This window comes from Panthera uncia, chromosome F1, assembly GCF_023721935.1.
Source record: "Panthera uncia isolate 11264 chromosome F1, Puncia_PCG_1.0, whole genome shotgun sequence".
Lineage (NCBI taxonomy): Eukaryota > Metazoa > Chordata > Mammalia > Carnivora > Felidae > Panthera > Panthera uncia.
The window spans coordinates 22,999,315-23,018,144 of record NC_064813.1 but is presented as its reverse complement, the minus strand read 5'-3'; the positions used below and the strand labels follow the sequence as shown (position 1 = coordinate 23,018,144).

General features: G+C 48.3%; 1 pseudogene; it reads right to left on the bottom strand.

Annotated features, from left to right (window-relative positions):
- Positions 1-4,469: 4,469 nt before the first annotated feature.
- Positions 4,470-18,443, bottom strand: LOC125925786 (serine/threonine-protein kinase PLK1-like; annotated as a pseudogene).
- Positions 18,444-18,830: the final 387 nt, after the last annotated feature.

The window sequence follows — 18,830 nt, the reverse complement described above, 5'->3', positions numbered from 1 at the left end:
AATAGATCTGAGAAATGGGGTGGTTGAGTGGGTTGGCATGAGATGCTTGACTATGTTAGCAGCACACAAAGCTTGTCTGTTTTCCATCGTTGGCTTTAATCATAAAATTGTCAAGTGATTTGTGTTTGTACTTTTTTTTTTTATGCCTTCTGAAAGGGTCTAATGCAAAAATATTTTGCCTTTCCCCTCCTGCCCCCCCCCCACCCAAGTGTATCTGAACATTAAGCAGATTGTCTCAGATACAATGAAAAGAATCATCCAGAAACTAGTGCTTCAGCTGGCTGAGGACTCAGGGAGATGGAAGGAGGGAGGGAGGGAGGGGAGTGGCCTGGCGGATGGAGGTAGAAAAAGGAAGGATGAGAAATGGACTGAGAAGCTTTTAGCAGAGAGAGTCGATAGCATGGCCAAGTGCCGGATGCAATTCAAAATCCAGCTGCCTGGCGGCCAGTGGGTGGGGCCGACTGCCAACAAGATTTACAGCTGGATTACACACGCTTTATGTGTTCTAAGTTGTGGAGTTGTAAAAGTTCAGCAGTATCTGCGCTGCTTTCTTTTGGTTGGCGGAGATTCAAGATTCTGGAGTCCTTGCTGTCATAACTGAATACGCATTTGTTACTGGCAGAGAACCTCAAAAGAAGCTTTTACCTCAGCAATGCCTGCTAGCCCCAGGCTGGAGCATAGAGCCGTGTTATGGTCTATTTAGGGACAAAGAACAGTACAAAGTCCAGAGACGAGGAAACTAGGTCAGCCCTTGGTGGCCACCCACAGGCCCGCTGGGAGACAGGTCTCTCCCCCTCTGCAGAGCCCCTGGTCTGAGGCGGGCAGTCTCTGACTCGAATAAGAGATGAGATGAGCTGGTGGAGGAGTAGCCTCAGGTCGTCTGGGCTCTGCACTGGCGCTGCCGCAAGTCAGGGGCGCCCCCAGAGTCCGAAGTGACCCGCCTGTGACCTCAGAGCCCCCAGGAGCAGCCCAGGGACGGTGGCGCCCCCTTCCTGGCCCCATTTGATGCCATCCTGCTTTGAGTTGCACCTCTGTCCTCCTCCCAACCTCATCAAGACTTTCTTCCTCTGAGGGCCAGACTCTCCCATAAGCCCGCTAAAAGCAGAAATTATACCTCTCGTGAATTTTACCTCAGAGCCTGTGATGCAGGCCAGCATATTGATTACAAATTCTGCTCAGACATTAGGCAAGGATTTTAAGAGCGCTCCATCTCTACTGGCCTTAGAAAAGAAACTCCGTTAAATATGTTGGTTTCCTAGGAAGAAAAATGATCAAATTCTTAATCCAAGAAAATACTGACTCTGAATCTTGGACTCCGGGACTCTAGTATGTTCTTTATGAAAGGCAAAACGATTGGTGTCTAAGGCAGCCTCCCTTCTCCCAACTCCCAAATTAAAAAAAAAAAAAAAAAAAGGCGTATTAGATTGCACTGTATAATTTTACATAAAATCTGCCTTCCATGCTTCTGCACCTGGAAGGCATTTTCAGAGCTTTATTTCTTTGTACCTCTCAGAAATAAAGCTTTTTGTTAAGTTGCTTGAAACGCCAGAAGGAAAAGAAGACCGGGTCGAGGAAAGGGAATATATATTTAGAGACATGATGAAAAGGTGGCAGGAAGCAGGAACATTGGCTTCTGGAAGTCACGTGTGGACTGCTAGACCCCCACGCGCTTGTGTGAAGCTGGATAAGGCTGTCGGCTTTCACGCCGTGGCAACTGTCCTTGCAATAAACCTTTGGAATTTTGTGAATGAGTTGTATGGGTTGCCTTTTGCCAATGAATGGACCTGTTTTTCCAAGGGGAAAATATGTCCTTCAGTCACCTTTATGTGTGTCTCTGGGAAAGGGTCAAAAGGCTACAGCAGAAAATGAAGATGGTGGGTGAATATATTTACGTTTGTGACAAACCTGAAGACTATCTATACCACGTCTTTCAGGAGACTCTTGTACCTTATCTGGGATCTAATCTTAATCTTGGGGAAAGAGGAAAAGAAACTAATATTTATTATTATACTCAACTCTGTGCCAGATACTGTGCTAGGCATTGTATAATTGTCTCGTATAATCCTCACCATAATCCTGTGAAGCGAATCTGTCCCCCTCGTGTCCTAAGTAGTGTATCGTAAGTACAGAATGCATCTATCCGACATAAATGCCCATGTTGAAAGAAGGAAAGATGTCATTCAAGTATTTTCCGAATTTTTTATTATTACTATGCCCTTTGCAACACTGTGAAAACAACCCTTTGAGGGTATCTACCTTCCAGACTCTCTTTTTGGCTCGTCACCAGCTGGCTTTGCCATGGGGAAGTTTTCTTTGGCCTTCCTGTATCTGATGAGCTGCCCACAAACAGGAGAGGCCACTGGCTAACAGGAGTGTAGGGTCCACAAGAAAAAGGCTTTGGGAATTTAAGCACAGGTCTCTCTTCTTGGAATCCTGACAGCATCTGGAAAAGGAACCTGGGACTTCTGCAGTTAAACACCAGATGCGGCCAGATGCAGCCAGAACAGGCCTTTGAATGCTTGATTTCCCTCCCTGGCTCCCCAGGCTTATTTCATCACAGGCTGCACCATTTTAAGGTGAAAAGCCTTAACCTTGCAGAGAAGTGTGGGAGAATCTGAGCTTCAAAGGTAGAGGAAAGGCCTCGACCATTGACTTACAATCCTTTCTTGTGGGCTAGGTCTTGATGTCTCTTTTTGATGTTTGAACCGGGGTCTGTATTTTCCAGGCTAGTATAAGCACTGAAACTAGATGTGAATCTCTCTCAAGACTTTAATGTTTTGGATAGTCATGTAGTGACTTGAATAGTCATTTAAATAACTTGTCCAAGGTCAGAAGAGCCCAAGAATTCCCCAGAGTTCCTTTCCTTGCTTCTAAAGGCACATCCTCGATAGAAGATGACTCACGTCTCCATGGCAACTGTTAAAGGTGCTGCCTAGAGGGGACCCACCCCTACCCTCACTTGGGTTGAAAGAATCAAAAGAATTTCCTTGTGTAGAGGGGGTGCTAAGTTCAGTTTTCCTGTGAAAACTATCCCCAAGATCTCACCTCCTTCAAACCCGGCAGCTGTCAAATTCCTTCAAGATAACGTGGGAAATGGCTCTTCTCTCTTGTAAGCCAGAGAAATGGCTTTAATTCAGCAAGATTCATTCCTAAACCAAAGGCCTCATTCTAATACTGTCTTCTGCCTCTACCCAGAATTCTCTGTTTTTCCCTTTCTAGGAGTTATTTTTAGTCCAAGGCTTTGAACTTGATTGAGTAAGACTTAAAGGCAGTAAAAAGAACTCCATAAACTCAGCCAGAACTGCCTTAGGGTCCCTAGGATTGAAAATAGCTCTGGCACCTTAGGGACCACTTGGCCTAGACCCAGAGGTGATTGAACAGCCCCTGTGTTTTGGGCATTTCCGTCCAGACCTTCAGGGACTGTTCTTTCTTGACAGTCAAGTGAGCGAGGGAAGGGAAGCTTCACAATAGATTTCAAGCCAGCTTTTCCATTCAAAACAAGATGCAAATTTATTTTTAAAAATTCATATCTATTTCCCTGGAACAGAATCAGGCAGCTGCCTTATTAGGACTCTAAATTTGGATCTATTTTCTTAACACACACACACATACACACACACACGCTCACATGCACATGCACAAAGATGCATAGAGAAAGAAAATATAACTACTTTATCATTGAAATACTTCAAGGAAAAGCTGTATTTTGCTTTTTGTAATCTCTAAGATGACATCTAGGAAAGTATTGGTGTAACTCTAGTAATGACAAAACAGGAAACGCTGGTGATCCCTCTCGTGAAAGTTTGAGTTAGACTGAAACAGGAGGATAGAGGTCTGCTGGTCACCTCACCCTGTGCCCCCTCTGGACCAGGGTGCCCTGCCACTGACATGTTTGACTTACCTGGGCTTCTAGCCTGGATATCGTGGCTGGCCTCCTTTCCCTATCCGTGGTGCATAAAGGATTCATCCCTCAGGGTATGTGCCTCATCCAGCCATTTGCATCTACAGCGTTTCCTACACGCTCTCCTGTTCATCCAGTGTGACCTTGACTGGCATTTCGGCAGTTCCACTAGGATGCTCCAACAGCAGTGCTAGAGCCCCTTCCTGTAGGATTTGGGGCCCTTCCTCCAGGTTGTCCCAGATGTAGCATGTTTAGCATTGCCTTCTCCAGTGTTGAGGACTCATGCATTCAGTGTTTATAGAGCGCACAGTATACTCCAGGCACTGAGCTAATTGCCAGCAATACCCGGTTGAACCAAACATAGCTCCTGCCCTCAAGGAGCCTGCCATTAGTTGGGAAGACACTGTGGGATCAGTACTGGGTGCTGCGGGAGCATCTCAGAGTAACAGCCGACCGGCTTGGAGAATCAGGGGCTCCCCGAAAGAGGTGACATCAAAGCTCAAGTTTGTTAGAGGACTAAGGGAGAGCGTTGCAAAGGGCCTTCTACGCTGAGGGAACAGCGTGCGTCTCAGCCCAAAGGAGAGACAGCGTAGGCTGTCGGGGTAAAGTCGCTGAAGCTGGGAGCTGAGGAGTCGAGGAAAGAGGGTGAGGACAAGCAGTCAGCTGGCCGGTCCCAAAGGACCTCAGAGGCTTCACAGTGGACCTGGGGTGGGGGGGGTTAAAGAAGAGCTATAGGCCATGCTCTGCTCTCCAAGTCAGAGGTCACTGCTGAGGTCACCCAGAGAGGTAAGTGTGGGTAGCACCAGGGCCAGGCTCGGCCCTCTTGCTGTGAAAGCTCACAGTTGCTCGCTGAGATGATTCGTTCCCAGGTGTCCTCTGCCTCTGCCCCCACCCCACCCCAGCACCTTGTCCTCCCGCCAAAAGCTGTTTGCATTCAAGGGCTTTAACCTGGGCTAGATCTTGCTTAGAGGCATACAGGGCACACTGCCTGGCCATCCTGACCTGTCCGTGGAGCCACGAAGGTTAAGAATACCTCTTGGGAGGAGGCTGGCCTAGACCCTGTGATGAGGGTGTGCCCTAAGCTGAATACATGGGAAGCAGCAGAGGGCTGGCTGGCCTAGTGTGACCCCTTCATTCATTCTACCCAAAGGCTGCTGCGCTCGGGCAGCCTTTCACCGAGTTAGGTCACGCCCTGTGGCCAAGCCTTTGCTCTGTCCGGAGTAACTACCTGAATCCTGCCAAAGAAAGGGGATATTTAAAAAAAAAAAAAAAGCACAAATGGAATGTATGCACATGGAAAATACCTGCAGGCCTAGACAGCTGCCATGGACCTCACGGGGACCGAGGAGCCACCAGAGTTCAGAGCTCTGCACCTTCCGGTCATGAGGCAGGGAGGCTTGGGGAGAAGCAGTCTCTCTGTGGAGACAATTCACAGTGCCTTCTCGGTTTTCCAGAGAACCCATTCGGAGTTCAGAGCATTGGGTTCTGCCCTCCCCCATCCCCACAAATGATTAGAAATTTTATAAAGAGAAGAGAAAGAATTCAATGAATCAAAATACTAGCTATGAGGCAGCACGGTTTCTAGAAACTTAAGAAAAGGCTCGAACAAGTGCTGGTTTCCCCAAGAGGCTGGAGGAATTAGGGGCCAAAGGTACGGTTTGGTCTTCTGCTCGGAGACCCCAAAGGGTTCTGAATATTCCTGGGGACTGACCTCTTGCAAAACCCCCACACCTGCCCCCTGGGTGCAGCCTTGGCATATTCTACAGCAACACCAGCCTTCTGAACCTTGGAAAGATTGGAGCTCAAACACCCACCCTTTTGCCAGATGCTCCTCTGGCTCCTTGCTGAGGAATTTCTAATTCGGTGTCTTGTGGTTCCCAAATGTCCCACAGGCCTGGCCTGTTTCGATTAGAATTTGGCCCGTGGTTATCATGACGTTGGAAATTGAAGAACCTTTGGCCTCACACTCGCCTACCTTAAAATCAAGGTCCTGGAGGGTCCCCTCAGTGGCAGTAGGGGGTGGTCATGGGATATGGCGAGGTTTGCCTTAGGGCATCCTCTCCCCATTGTCAGCTCTGGTCTAGTTCCCTCACTGTCCCTGGGAAAAGATCCAAATGCCTCCTTGCTGGTTGTCAGTGGCTGTGTATTTGTTCCGCGTATTGTGTTTTATTTGGGAGAAGGGCCTTACATTCACGGGAGATAATAGTGGCAGGATCAGGAGGCATCAGCTCTCAGTTGTGTCTGAGAGGTGACTTGGGGCATCGCCTTTCTGAGCACCTGCAAAGCTTCCTCGGGCGGACATGGGAGCCCAGCTGGGCAGGCTCCCCAGCTCTCTGCATGCACATGAACTCTGTAAAGCAGTGGGTGCCCATTATTTCCACCGCACATGCCTATCAGCAAAAACTCTGTGAGAAGCACCTCCTCTGTATGTTTAGAAATTTATTTAAAGCGCATATTCATAATATTCCTGTACTAATATATTAGACACATTATAAAAAGTATACAACATAGAAATCTTAAAAGAATAAGATTAAAAAAAATATCATAAACAGAGGTTCTGGTATTTTCTCTCTGAACACCTGAGGGGGATCTCAAGTACCCCCCTGGGATGTGCATACCCACTTTGGACACTACTGTTTTAAGAGCAAAGCTGCACACCTTGATGGCGTCCATCCCAAACCACCGTGCTGGCGCTTGGCCTGCGGAATAAGAAGGTCTTAAGATAAAATCCCCAGGAGCTTCTGACCTGGGAGACAGGGCAAGCAAACTCTTCACACAACATAATTTAAAGAATTAAAAACCTGCCCGACCGGAAAGCTATCCCCAGACAGTCGTGGCTACAGGTGCTAAGAAAAGATCAGGTACACTGTCCAGAGTCGTGGGATTGCTCATCTTCCCTCTCTGGGTCTCCAGAAGAGGACGTTTGGCGACATCCCCGGCTCTCTCATGATTGGAATTCTTTGAACCCTCCAACTGCTTCAGCAGCCACATCGCTCGAATATTATTGTTGATTTGACCACCAAGATGTAATGATGATTCTGTTCCATTTTGAAAAGGGTCTGAGAAAGTGTACAGGTCTAATTATATATACATATTTATACATGTGTATTTTTGTTTATTGTTACATTTTGACATTGGACTTTCTATTAAATAATTTTTAACAGTTGACCTGGCTTTGTTCTTTTTTTTTTTGTGCCTTTCTTCTTTCCTGGATCTCCAGGAGGGGGCCATTTAAATGTCACAGATCTTGTCCCTGTTGTCCCTCCCTGCGTCTCTCTTCTTCCCTATTCTCGGTACACAGGGCTTCTCCTATCCATTCTTTCAAGTTCTGATTTTGCAGATATGTACTGCATCCAGGACCCACTTGGAAAGCCCCCAACTTTGTCTTCATTGCCCCCAGTTTCCAGGGACAGCCCACTCAATCCCGTCAGCTTCTACAAATGCACAAATTCACGGGTTTGATGAAGGTGCAAGAATGAGCAATAATAAAAAATCATGCCATGAGCCTCTTAAATCTCTTGTATATCTCCACTCACTCTCCCCAGTACACACATACATGCGCACACACATGACTTCCTAGCTGCAAGACCTTGGACAAGTCACTTAACCTTCCTGAGCCTAGTGCACCTCATCAGTAAAAAATGACACTTTTCTCATAAGTTTGATCTGAGGAGATCCCATAGTAAACATTCAATGAACAACCACCTGCTTCATGAAGGCACTCAGCCAGCCCATGTGTGTTCATTGCACAGTGTATGCCAGGCACTGGGGTCTCCCAAATAGGGGGGCAGGGACATGAGGACTTACAGAATGGCCCTCTTCAAAGTCAAATGCAGGAGAAGCAGCACGAAAAATGAGGCAGGTACCTTACAGTCTCTCTCCTGCCCACCTCCAACACAGTGAGTACCTGTCACGTATGGGAGGCTCAAAAAAATCGATTCTCTCAACTACACTGGCCTTTCAGGCTCTACCAAAGAGAAATACACACACACACACACACACACACACATACACATACACACAGCCTCCAAGCATGAAGTCAAAAGCACTTGCCCTTGGCTCTGTCCTCCCTGATGCATCAGCCTGTTCACGTCTGATGCTGGTCCATCAGCCAGCCCAGCCAGCCTTCTGCCCTCCACCCTTGCCCTTGGGAATATTTGCCTTGTGATTTCCTAATGGTGTGGAGGTGCAAGTTGGGGTGGAGGTGGTGCGTGGGAGGATGACAGCCTGCCAAGGAGAAGGAGTTGATAACTATTCCCAGGTTTTTTCCTGCAAGCAGTAGAGCTGGAAATTCAGATTTACAGGCGAGTGTTATGGGCTGTCAAACAAGGCAAAAGCCCAAGATTCTGCTCAGGGTAAATTCTTTCAAACACAACGAGCCTGTTTCTTCCTGTGGAAGTTCATTTGAAATCACAAGGCCAAGGGGCACCTGGGTGGCTCAATCGGTTAAGTGTCTGACTTCAGCTCAGGTCATGATCTCGTGGTTCATGAGTTAGAGCCCTGCCTTGGGCTCTGTGCTGACAGCTCAGAGCCTGGAACCTGCTTCAAATTCTGTGTCTCCCTCTTTCTCTGACCCCACCCCACTTGTGCTTTGTCTCTCTCTCTCTTTCAAAAATAAATAATAAATATTAAAAAAAAATTTTTAATTAAAAAAAAAAAAGGAAATCACAAGGCCTGCCAAGCTTAAAGAGCACCCTAACCCCAACCCTGCTCCACCCCTCCCCACACATGTGCTGGTCTCCTCTCTCCTGTGCCCCAGAGTGGGGCTTTGGGAGCTTCTCTTGAACCTCAAGTCGAAGAGGAGTCCAGCTGACAGGACTCTAGACTGCCCCTTGGTGTCCACTCTCCACGCCTTCGGTAGCAACGTCAGCTTCCAGTTCCCTGGTAATTGCTGGGCTGAACCCCGCGTGTGGCTGCCCAAGTTCTCTCAGATGGAGGCCAGAGGGGTGAGAAGTGGCCTGTGAGCCACGGCTTCCCGGAAGCCTTAACTTCCCGGAAGAAGGCCCGGCTTCCCGGAGCCTTAACTCTCAGTGGGCTGGAGGAAAATAAGGCGGCAGACCACAAGGCTAGGAGTGAGCAATCCTGAAGCTCGGGGCTGGTCCAGGGGATGGCTGTGGGGGACGGGTGCTTCTCCCAGGGTTCTCCCTGCCACCATCACCCTGCCACTGACAATGCCCATCCACCACTTCTTGCCAGAATGCTCACACAGAGTCATCGGGAGGTAGACATGAAGCTTTAACTCCTTCCACTCACCTTGCATTACAAATGCAGCTGCCTGCTCCCCAGCAGAACCAGCTTCCACAGGGCTGTCCGCTCTTTGCCGGGTCTTCGCCCCTACATTACCCTGTCGTGTTTATTCTCTTCTGCTTCCTGCTCTCTCCTCGTCTGGAAAACTCTTCATTTTTCCCTATCACCGTAAACTGAACTTCCTTTGAGGTCCAGCTAAAATGGACCACTTGCATGAGAGCCTGCCTCATGGCTCCAAGATACACCAGTCTTTCCGGACAAAAAGAACTCTCCCTTACAGGATGGGCCAGATGGTGGTGGGGTTTGGGGTGGAAGCCCTGAGACTTGAGCCATGGAGAGTTCTGGTGTCAGACTAGGTCACCAAGTGCCCAGCGACCAGGCCAAGTGTAAACACTCACTGACTGAGAGCCAAACCGCCAGTGCTGAGAAAGGCTGAGCCCATAGCAGAGCCCAGTGTGGGTGGGCAGTGGGTCTGAAAGCTGCAATGGTCATGGAGAAGGGCATTCAGGGAGAGAGTGGAACACCTGTGCACAAGTACACTTGTACCAGAGTAGACATTCCACATCATGTTTAGCATTATTTCTAACGAAAAGAATTAGACACAGTCCTAAATGCCCATCAAAAAGAGAAAGGATAAATAAATAGTAATGCAGTCAATCTTGTATCAACATGGATAAGCCTCAAAAACAGTGAGTGAAAAACATTCAGAGGATACCATATGATGACACGCATATAAACTTGGAAAGCTTGCAAAACCATGTCGTATATTACGTGTGGATACTGACATGTATAGTACCATGCATGGGAGAGACAAAGACCAATTGCAACAGAGTATGAAGAGAGGGAAGGAAATGGTGCTGAGGAGGGTTAACGTTTTAAAAATTGGCTGAAGATGGGGCACCTGGGTGGCTCAATTGGTTGAGGGTCCAACTCATGATCTCAGTTCGGGTCTTCATCTTGGGGTCGTGAGTTTAAGCCCTGCCTTGGCATGGAGTCTACTTAACAAAAAAATGGCTGAAGCAAACTTGGGGAGATAGGGTATCCGTGTTATTTGGACAGTATTCTCGAAAGACTCTTCTGTGTACTTGGAATATTTCATCATGTTTAAAGGGACACATGAGTGATCCAGGAGCCACCTCAGCCCAGTGACCATCTGCAGCAGGTTATACTCAGGCTGCAGTCAGACACGAGTGAGAGCATTCAAGGTATGACAGGGAGCAGATCTCCCTTCCCCAGGAGCTCTGGTAGCACGACAAATGTGTTCTTCATCTCACATTTCTATGGTCTTCGCTCCAGCCCTCCCATATAGATGGCGGATCCGGACTGTGCCTTCCCTTGAAGCCCCTCAGCTCCTGGCAATGGCTCAACCCTCACTTTTTGATTCCACTTCTCTCACATTTGCCGTGGGTGAGACTCTATCCGGCCTTGGGCGTGTTCCAATTTGGCACAAAATACCCTGTCCACATGGGTCTCCCTCCGGGACTGTGTGGCCCACCTGGGACCTCTCACATAGCCCCTCAGAATAGCCCACGACCACTTGCCACCAAGTCTCAGAAGGTGTGGCCTGCAGTCTAGAAAACGTTGAGGAAGAGGTTTGATAGGCATGGAATGAACCCAGAGGATGGGTGAGAGAATCCTGTGTGTCGGAGGCAGGAATTTCGTAAGATGTAGGGAGATATTCAGTGCAGTTCCAAACATCACAGGACAAATGCCTGCCAGTAGCCTTCCAGAACTTGGTTCCCCGAGAGTTTTATGGCTCAAATAAATGTCACAAACAGTGAACACATGCAAGATGTGATAGGGGTTGAGAATCCAGCCCTCCCTCAAAAAATAATAAATAAAAGAGAAAGTGCTACTTGGGCAAAGCTGTCTGACTGGGTCATTCTAAGGCTAGTTTTTATTGATATTCTACTCTGGGGACATCTCAACAATGGCTGCACACTGGAATCACCCCAGGGGAGCTTTTCAGCCCATCACCACCCGACCTCAGGTCGGTTAAATCAGGGTTTCTGGGAGTGGGGCTGAGCATTTTTAAATATCTCCCCAGGCAACTGTGAGGTACAGGGAGGATTCCAGAACCATGTGTCTACACAGCATGCCACTGAATTGGGCACCAGCAAACAAAACTGAACAAAATAAACCCTGCCCTTTAGGAGTTAAACAACAGTAGCGGGCCGGTTTGTACACACACACTCCAAGGCTGTGAGCACTCGGGGTGGGGGGAAAAAAAGCTCTGCGATCATTCTGGATGGGGAGAATGAGCAAGGCAAGTGGGAGAATGGGTGGGGACTCCCCAATGACACAGAAAGGGCGTCCCTCTTGTTGATATGGGACAAGAGAATGAGTCAACGCCTGGACGATGAAGCACTCAAGCGAGGGAAAGGCCTCCAGGTTCCATCTGGTTTCCAGGCACGATTTTGCTCAATTGTTCCAAAGAAAGAGAATTTCATGAAGACACCCCGATAGGAAAGCTGCCGCCTCCACTGGCCACCCAGCCCTCCCGGGCAGGAAGTTTACCCTTCGTGGCTAATCTCAAGCAGCAGCCTCAGCCAGCCCCTGCTTTACCCGGACCCTGAGCTGCTGCCCCTCAGCCTTCGGGATGTCCCTCATTGTGGGAGGTGTATTCAGGCTGGAACACAGCATCCGGGAAATGAACCCCTTCCCCCCCCAAATGGACAAACTTCAGGGAAAACTGATCCCTGCCTGGAGGAAAGCCTTTGTGTGCAGGAGTCCCTGGTCTCAGGGGACTGAAGGCAAGAGTGCTGCCCTCTCCGTGGAGCCCCTGAGCTGAATAAACAGAAAAGCAGCATTTATATGCCCGGTGCCTTTAGTGGGGCAGGAGGTGGGGCTTGTTATCATTATTATAGCTGGGGGCTGCAGAGGTTGAATTCCTGGAGAATTTGGAAACTGCCAGCTGGGATGTTACCCAAGACATATGCCTGTCCCCACATGGAACAGCCGGGCTCACGGCTGGAATTTCAAACACTTGTCCCAATTGTTCACACGGTTCTGGTCATTGGTATGCTGGACACTTGGTAATTGACCCGACGCTAGGTTCTCATGCTCTGCTGTCCCTACCAGGGACTGGCAGCCATGAATACCACCAACACAGAGAAGAGCCAGTGAAAAGTGGTTGTAGAGGCAGATCCGCCATCACCCTGCCCCCCAGGGGCCCAGCCGTGTGGTGAGGACGCTGAGAGGGACGCTGGCCGGTTCCCCACAGTCTTGTGTTGTCAGCTGATGGCCCCCCTGAATGTTTCTCATCGGCTGCAAACCAAGGCTGGAGCCCCCAGGAGACAATCACACTGGAATACAAATGGAGTTTTACACTTAAAGATCGGGTTGGATGGCACATGACCGGAGGGGCATATGAAGGAGAAATCCCTTTCTGAAACTCTGTCATTGTACACACGCAAGTTCAAGTCCCTAACAAGGCCCTGTCTGTTTTCAGTCCCACCCAACTACCAGGGCTTTGCCCAAAAAAGGAGAAAGGGAAGCTTTAAATCAAGTCACCCTAAATCCTCTTTTATCCTTGGGATAATCTGTCCGGTATTTGTGCCTCTGCTGATGCAGTGGTATTCTGGTGCCCCAGGCCCCCTCTGGCTCCTGCCAGGGGTCACAGAGGTGGCCTCAAACACCTCCTCTCTCCCCGCCTCTCCTCTCTCCACCACAGACACACAATTGGAAGGAAAAAGCTTGAGGATCTTCTGATATATAAGCAAATAGATGGGGTCCTCGCAATAAGTAGGAGGACCCCAGCATAAAATGAAGCCTCTTCCTACATTAAAACCTGGCTGTGGTCAGCACTGAGTTCCCACCTTCAAGTCCCAGGTGAGATGGGCTTCCTGGTAGAAACCGAGTCTCTCAAACACTGGCAGAGTCGGCATCATTCCAGGGAAGTGGGGCATTAAAGCTGTCATTTGGATCCCAGTGTTCCACCTTCGAATTGTCACTGCCACTCATTGACCAGTGACAAAATGTTCCTCACCAACTCCTCCCAATAACCCTTATAAAGTAACTGCTGATTCTTCACTTTACAGCGAGGAAAACTGTGCCTCAGAGAGATTGAGTGACTTGCTCAAGGTCACACAGCAAGGAAGTGCTAGTGCCAGGATCAGGGCATCTGACCCAGAGGCCTGGCTTGTAACCACTCGGCCGTCGTGCTGTTCATGCGTGTCACCAGGGTGGCAGACTACCACCTCACAGGTACCCCGGACCACGAGTCCCTCTTTCCCAGGGGGGTGGGGCTTGGGGTTTTCATCGCCTTCCCTGAGGATTATGAGAGGCTTCCCGTTGCTCAGGTCCAGGCTGCTGGGAACAACTGAAAACCTCAGTGGAATGGGGAGGCAGGTGTGGACAAGGGTGGGGATGTAGCAGGAAGTAAAGAACTAGGCATGGAGGGGCGCCTGGGTGGCTCAGTTGGTTAAGCATCCAACTTCGGCTCAGGTCATGATCTCCGGGTTTGTGAGTTCGAGCCCCACGTCAGGCTCTGCGCTGACAGCTCAGAGCCTGGAGCCTGCTTGGGATTCTGTGTCTCCCTCTCTCTCTCTGCCCCTCCCCTGCTCTCTCTCTGTCTCTCTCCAAAATAAATAAACATTAAAAAAAAAAAAGTTATCATGGAGCAGCTCTTGAGTGGTCTGACAGGCAGTGGGATCTGTCCAAAGCATCTTGTGAACAAGGGAAGTGGCCATGGGGTCGATGTGCGTGGGAATAGTGTATTCATTCTTGTGAGGTCTCTGTTAGGCAAGAGTCTCAAAGGGTGGTTTGCCCGCTGACAAGGTATACACGACTCATCCAATAGACCACGTGTCCATTTCCAAAGTGTGCCCTCTGGCTCAGCACCACAGGGTTTTCCTTCTATCCCTGTCATACTCGGCTTTGGTTGCCAGTGAGAATCCCCTATTTTCGCCCCCAGATCCTCACTGAGTAGGAGTTAGCCCAGCTTGAGGTCCCAGTGATTAACCCAGTTTCGGTACAGGTGGTGGCAGCCAGGGACCATCTGCCACAGGTAGTAGCGGGCCGCGGGCTCGCTCGGTGCTTTCCTCCCCCGAGATCTCCAGCAGCAGAGCTCCAACACAAGTTGTTGTAGTCAAAAAAGCCATGGAGCCCATGACGTGTTGGTGGACGAAGCTGTGGTGAATGCCAATATCCGTGGGCGTCTTCTCCTTCTGGACCGGCTTCAGCAGCAGCGACTTCGGCAAGATCTTGCCTGCAAATACCTTCTTGGTGTCTGAGACCTAGATTTCAAAGCACTTGATAAAGCCACCCTTTCCCACAAAGCAACCGACACACTGCGAGCGTCCACTAAGACCTCCTGGATCTCCTTCACCAGCTGGGCTGTGGCCAAGGCCCCAGGAGCCGAAACTGCTGGGATCCCGGCTTTGCCGGGTTGACTGGGGCTGGCTTCCCTGCAGCTGCCACCGCACTGCTGTTCCCGGAGTTGTTCAGCGGACCTAGTAGGCTCTGAGCTGAGGCTTGGCACTGATCCGCAGTTCCCTGATTCAAACCCAGCTGCAGGGGTTCGGGGGCAGGGGGGGCGGTGGTTACAAAAGCCTCTTTTATTTTTTTCCATAATTAAGGAGGGAATGGCTCAGGTTCTCCATGTGCCGTAGGCTGTCCCACTCTGTGCCCCACACCCCACTCCCCCTGGGATCCAGGTCCTGGAATGGGTTTCTTTCCTGGGGCAGAGGGGAAGTGGAGGCAGGTAGAGAAGGTAGCCTTATCAGATTAACTCTGGTAAATGCTCAGGCTCCCAGCCTGTGCGAGCAAGGTGCCCCAGCCTCCTGTGTACCCAGTGATTTCCAGGCTGGTGGGGGGTTGTTTTTACTCCAAACTCTTGGCCAGCCCTGTATCTCACCCGAGGGCTGTGGTTCGGGGAATGTTTTGACTTGAAATACTCAAGCCTGTGGTGGTAGTTGGAGTTGTGAGACCCTTCTGTGCTAAAAGGAAAAATGAATGGTCTATTTAGAAGCTGCTAACAATTCACAGTATAAAGAACAGGCAACAATTCTGCCGCCGAACTGCAGCTTTCTGAGGGTGCGCCCCAGGGGAGCCGTGCGGCAATCGTGGCCTCAGCTCTGGATATTCCATTTGGAAGACCTCCCACTCGTGGTGGCAATGCTTCCAGAAGATTGTGCCTCCGCCCTGGCTTTCTCAGCGCCTCTCCTCAACCCCTTCCCAGAATACTCTCTTCCTGGGGCCTGTGGTGTTCTTGGGCTCTGAGTAAGACTACTTTTCCAAAACCACACGAACTTTGCTCTGGACAAACAAGGGAAGGGTGGCTGTTTGGAAATGCCTAAAACAGCTGGTCTTGGGCCTGAGTTGTGAGGTTGTGCCTCACCATCGCAGACACACAGTTCCCCTGAAGGAGGAGGCTGGCTTTCCTCTCAGGACAAAATGGTGGTCCCTGGAGCCTTGGGTACATTCCAGGGTGGTGTTTCTATCACCACAGCGATGCCTCATCTCACTGCATCCTAGGATCGGAAGAGACGGTGAGACTCATAGGCTCCTCAACCCTCAGCCTAGTTGAAAATTGACCAGTTTACTGAAATGCCAAAGCTTGTTTCAAAAATCAGTGGCAGTTAGCAATGGTATTCATCTAATTTATCAAAATGAATACCTATATAGGTTCAAGTAATCTCAATCAAAATCCTGATAGGCTTTTGTATGGGAATTCACAAACTGATTATAAAATTTATATAGACATGCAAAGGATCTAGGAAAAACAATTTCAAAAAAAACACAAAGTTGTTTTTCAACTTTGAGGGCTTAACATAATGCTACAAAAATAGACAATGTGGTCCTGGACACACACAGAGTATAGACACACAAGTAGAGATAGATTAGTGCAACAGAGTATGAGTCCAGCTATGGGTCCACACATCTATGGTTAATAAGTTGTGCTGGTATAATCGGACCTCCATATTCATGAAATGAACTTTGACCTTTACTGCAGACCACACACAAAAATGAACTTGAAATGGATCCTAGTACTAAATGCAAGAAAATTGTAAAGCTTCTGAAAGAAAAACAAAGGGTAAAGCTTTTACAGCTTTGGATTAAGTAAAGATATTTAGCCAGAACACAAAAATCATGCATCATCAAAGCAAAAATTGATAAATTAGGCTTCATCAAAAATTTTAAACCCTGCTCTTCAAATGATAGTGGTAAGAAAAATGAAAAGATAAAGCACAGACTGCAATAAAATATGTGTAAAGCATATATCTGATAAGGCTGTATATAATATATGTACACATTTGATAAATATGTTCAACATCAATAGTCACTAGGGAAATACAAATTAAAACCACAATGAAATACCACTACATAGCTACCAGAATGGCTAAAACTAAAATAAATAAATAAAGTTAAATAAATCGACCACACCAAGTGTTGACAAGAGTGTGGAACAATGGGGGCTTCCATACATAGCCAATGGGGGTGCAAAAAATGGTATGGCACACACTTGGCAGAATTTTATAAAGATAAGCATCCATTTACCATTTCACTCAGCAATCCCATTCTTAGGTATTTATCCAAGAGAAAGGAAAGCATATGTCCACAAAGACTTATACTCTTAATGCTCATAGGAGCTCTATTCAAATCACTGAAAAGTAGAAACTATTCAAATCCCCATCAACTGGCAAACAGTTTAACATATGGTGGTATATCCATATAATGGAATGCTAGTTGGATAACTACTGATAAAGCAACGTGGGTGACTCTCGAAAGTATTACGATAATTGAAAGATGCAGCAACCCGGGGGGAGTGTCACGCCTGTTTGACGCCCAGAGCCAGCTCTTCTGCCAGCCTCTGGGGCCCCTGGCCCCAACTCCACCACCACCTAGACTGCCATTCTCAGGGAATTAGGAATGGCTCCCTCTCATCCTTGAACAATCTGCACTCTTTCTCAGTAGATGTTGAATTGATTTGGGTAATTACAGTAACAAGATTTCAGGATGCAGGAGAGACCTACTTCACTCAGCGGGGGTGCCTGGGTGGCTCAGTCAGTTAAGCATCCAACTCCTGTTCAAGTCACGATCTCACAGTTAGTGAGTTTGAGCCCCAAGTCGGGCTCTGTGCTGACAGTGCGGAGTCTGCTTGGGATTCTCTGTCTCCCTCTCCCTGCCCCTCCCCTGCTCATGCTCTCTCTCTCTCTCTGTCTCTCTGTCTCTCCCTCTCTCTCAAAAATAAATAAACATTTTAAATAAATAAGTAAATAAATAAATAACTATTCAGCTATTTTCCAGGACAAATTTGTATTACTGATTTTTATAAATGATGAATGTGATCATAATAACTGATCTTTCCCCCACCCATCATGCCCTGAGTTTGTGTGAGTGCAGGGCCCACTGACAAGTGCCAAGGGTGCCAAGGGGTGCCTCCCAGCCCTTGCTCTTAGATCTTATAGGACCTATTTCAATGAATGCTTTCTTAGCCTACACACTCATTCATCCTACAAATATTTATTGAGCATCTACCATAAACCCAAAAGTTGAATTTTAAAGTGTTTTCTCTTCAGCAGACTTAGAGTCAGATCCTAGGTCATGCTGACCTTTGACTGATTAGAACAAATAATTAAGAAAGCATTGTTCGCTTAACTTGGATAATGGCAACATCTGGTTTTTTAGCTTGACTGACTCATGAGGTAGGTTTGGGTATTTTATCTTTGTTGTTCTCAGTCATTCCAAAAATACTGAATCTATTGTTCGGCAAAGGAATCTCATCTTCTTCCCAAAGCACATTTTTCAGTCTCATTCAGAATGTCAATTATTTGAATCATCATTTTGGGAAGAATGAGGTGTTTGGAAGTGAAGTACTTTATATCAATTCCAATTTATAATTCTTGGGCCAAATCTTTGATTAGTTCTAATTGATCCCGAGGGCTTCGGGAGGGGAAATCATTGCTCCCTCAGGTTATTTGCAGCCTGCTTGACTTTGGTGGGGAATATTTCAGGGTGGGGTCTCTGAGCTGGGAACTGCTGCTGTTTTATATTCGTTGAGCACCGTGAGGAGATGCAGAGAAATCATGATCGCTGATGCCCAAGCCCTTCACAGTGGTGTGGGGCTCTGCTCCTCTTCTGGGCACGTCCATTTCTCCTCTGCCATCTTCAACAATCCTGCGCCAGAGCAGAACAGGTGCAAAACTGAGGGCACAAAGAAGGAAATGTACTCACGGTCAACTGCTAATCGGTAAAGCTTGAATTTAAACCCCAAGACTTCTGACCTCTCATCTCTAAGTTCTCCTTCAACACGATTATCCTCTGCCTCTTCTTTACCTCCAGCCACATTCATAGCCTCCTTGTCCAGGGACTAAAACCAAGTCCAATTCTTCCTCACCCCTAGCTCCCGAGGCCTGCTTGGTGGCACCATGACCTTGACTACCAGCCACCCTGGGCCTTTCAATTTTGCTTCCCACAGCATCTTGAGTTGGTGCTCCGACTTCCGGGCACCTGCTCTATTTGCAGAGAAAGGTTTTTCCTTAACTCAAGCCTGATCATCTGAATGTCTGACTCCCTGAGGGATCCTCTAACACAGCCAAGCCTTTGTTTGATTGTGGAGGCTGCCTCCTCTCCTATGTATCTGCTCTCTGTCTGGGGCCCCCATCCGCAGCCTCCCTCGCCTGCACACAATGGAAGACCTGTGTCTTTTACCACCGTGAGGATGTTACAGCGGATGCTA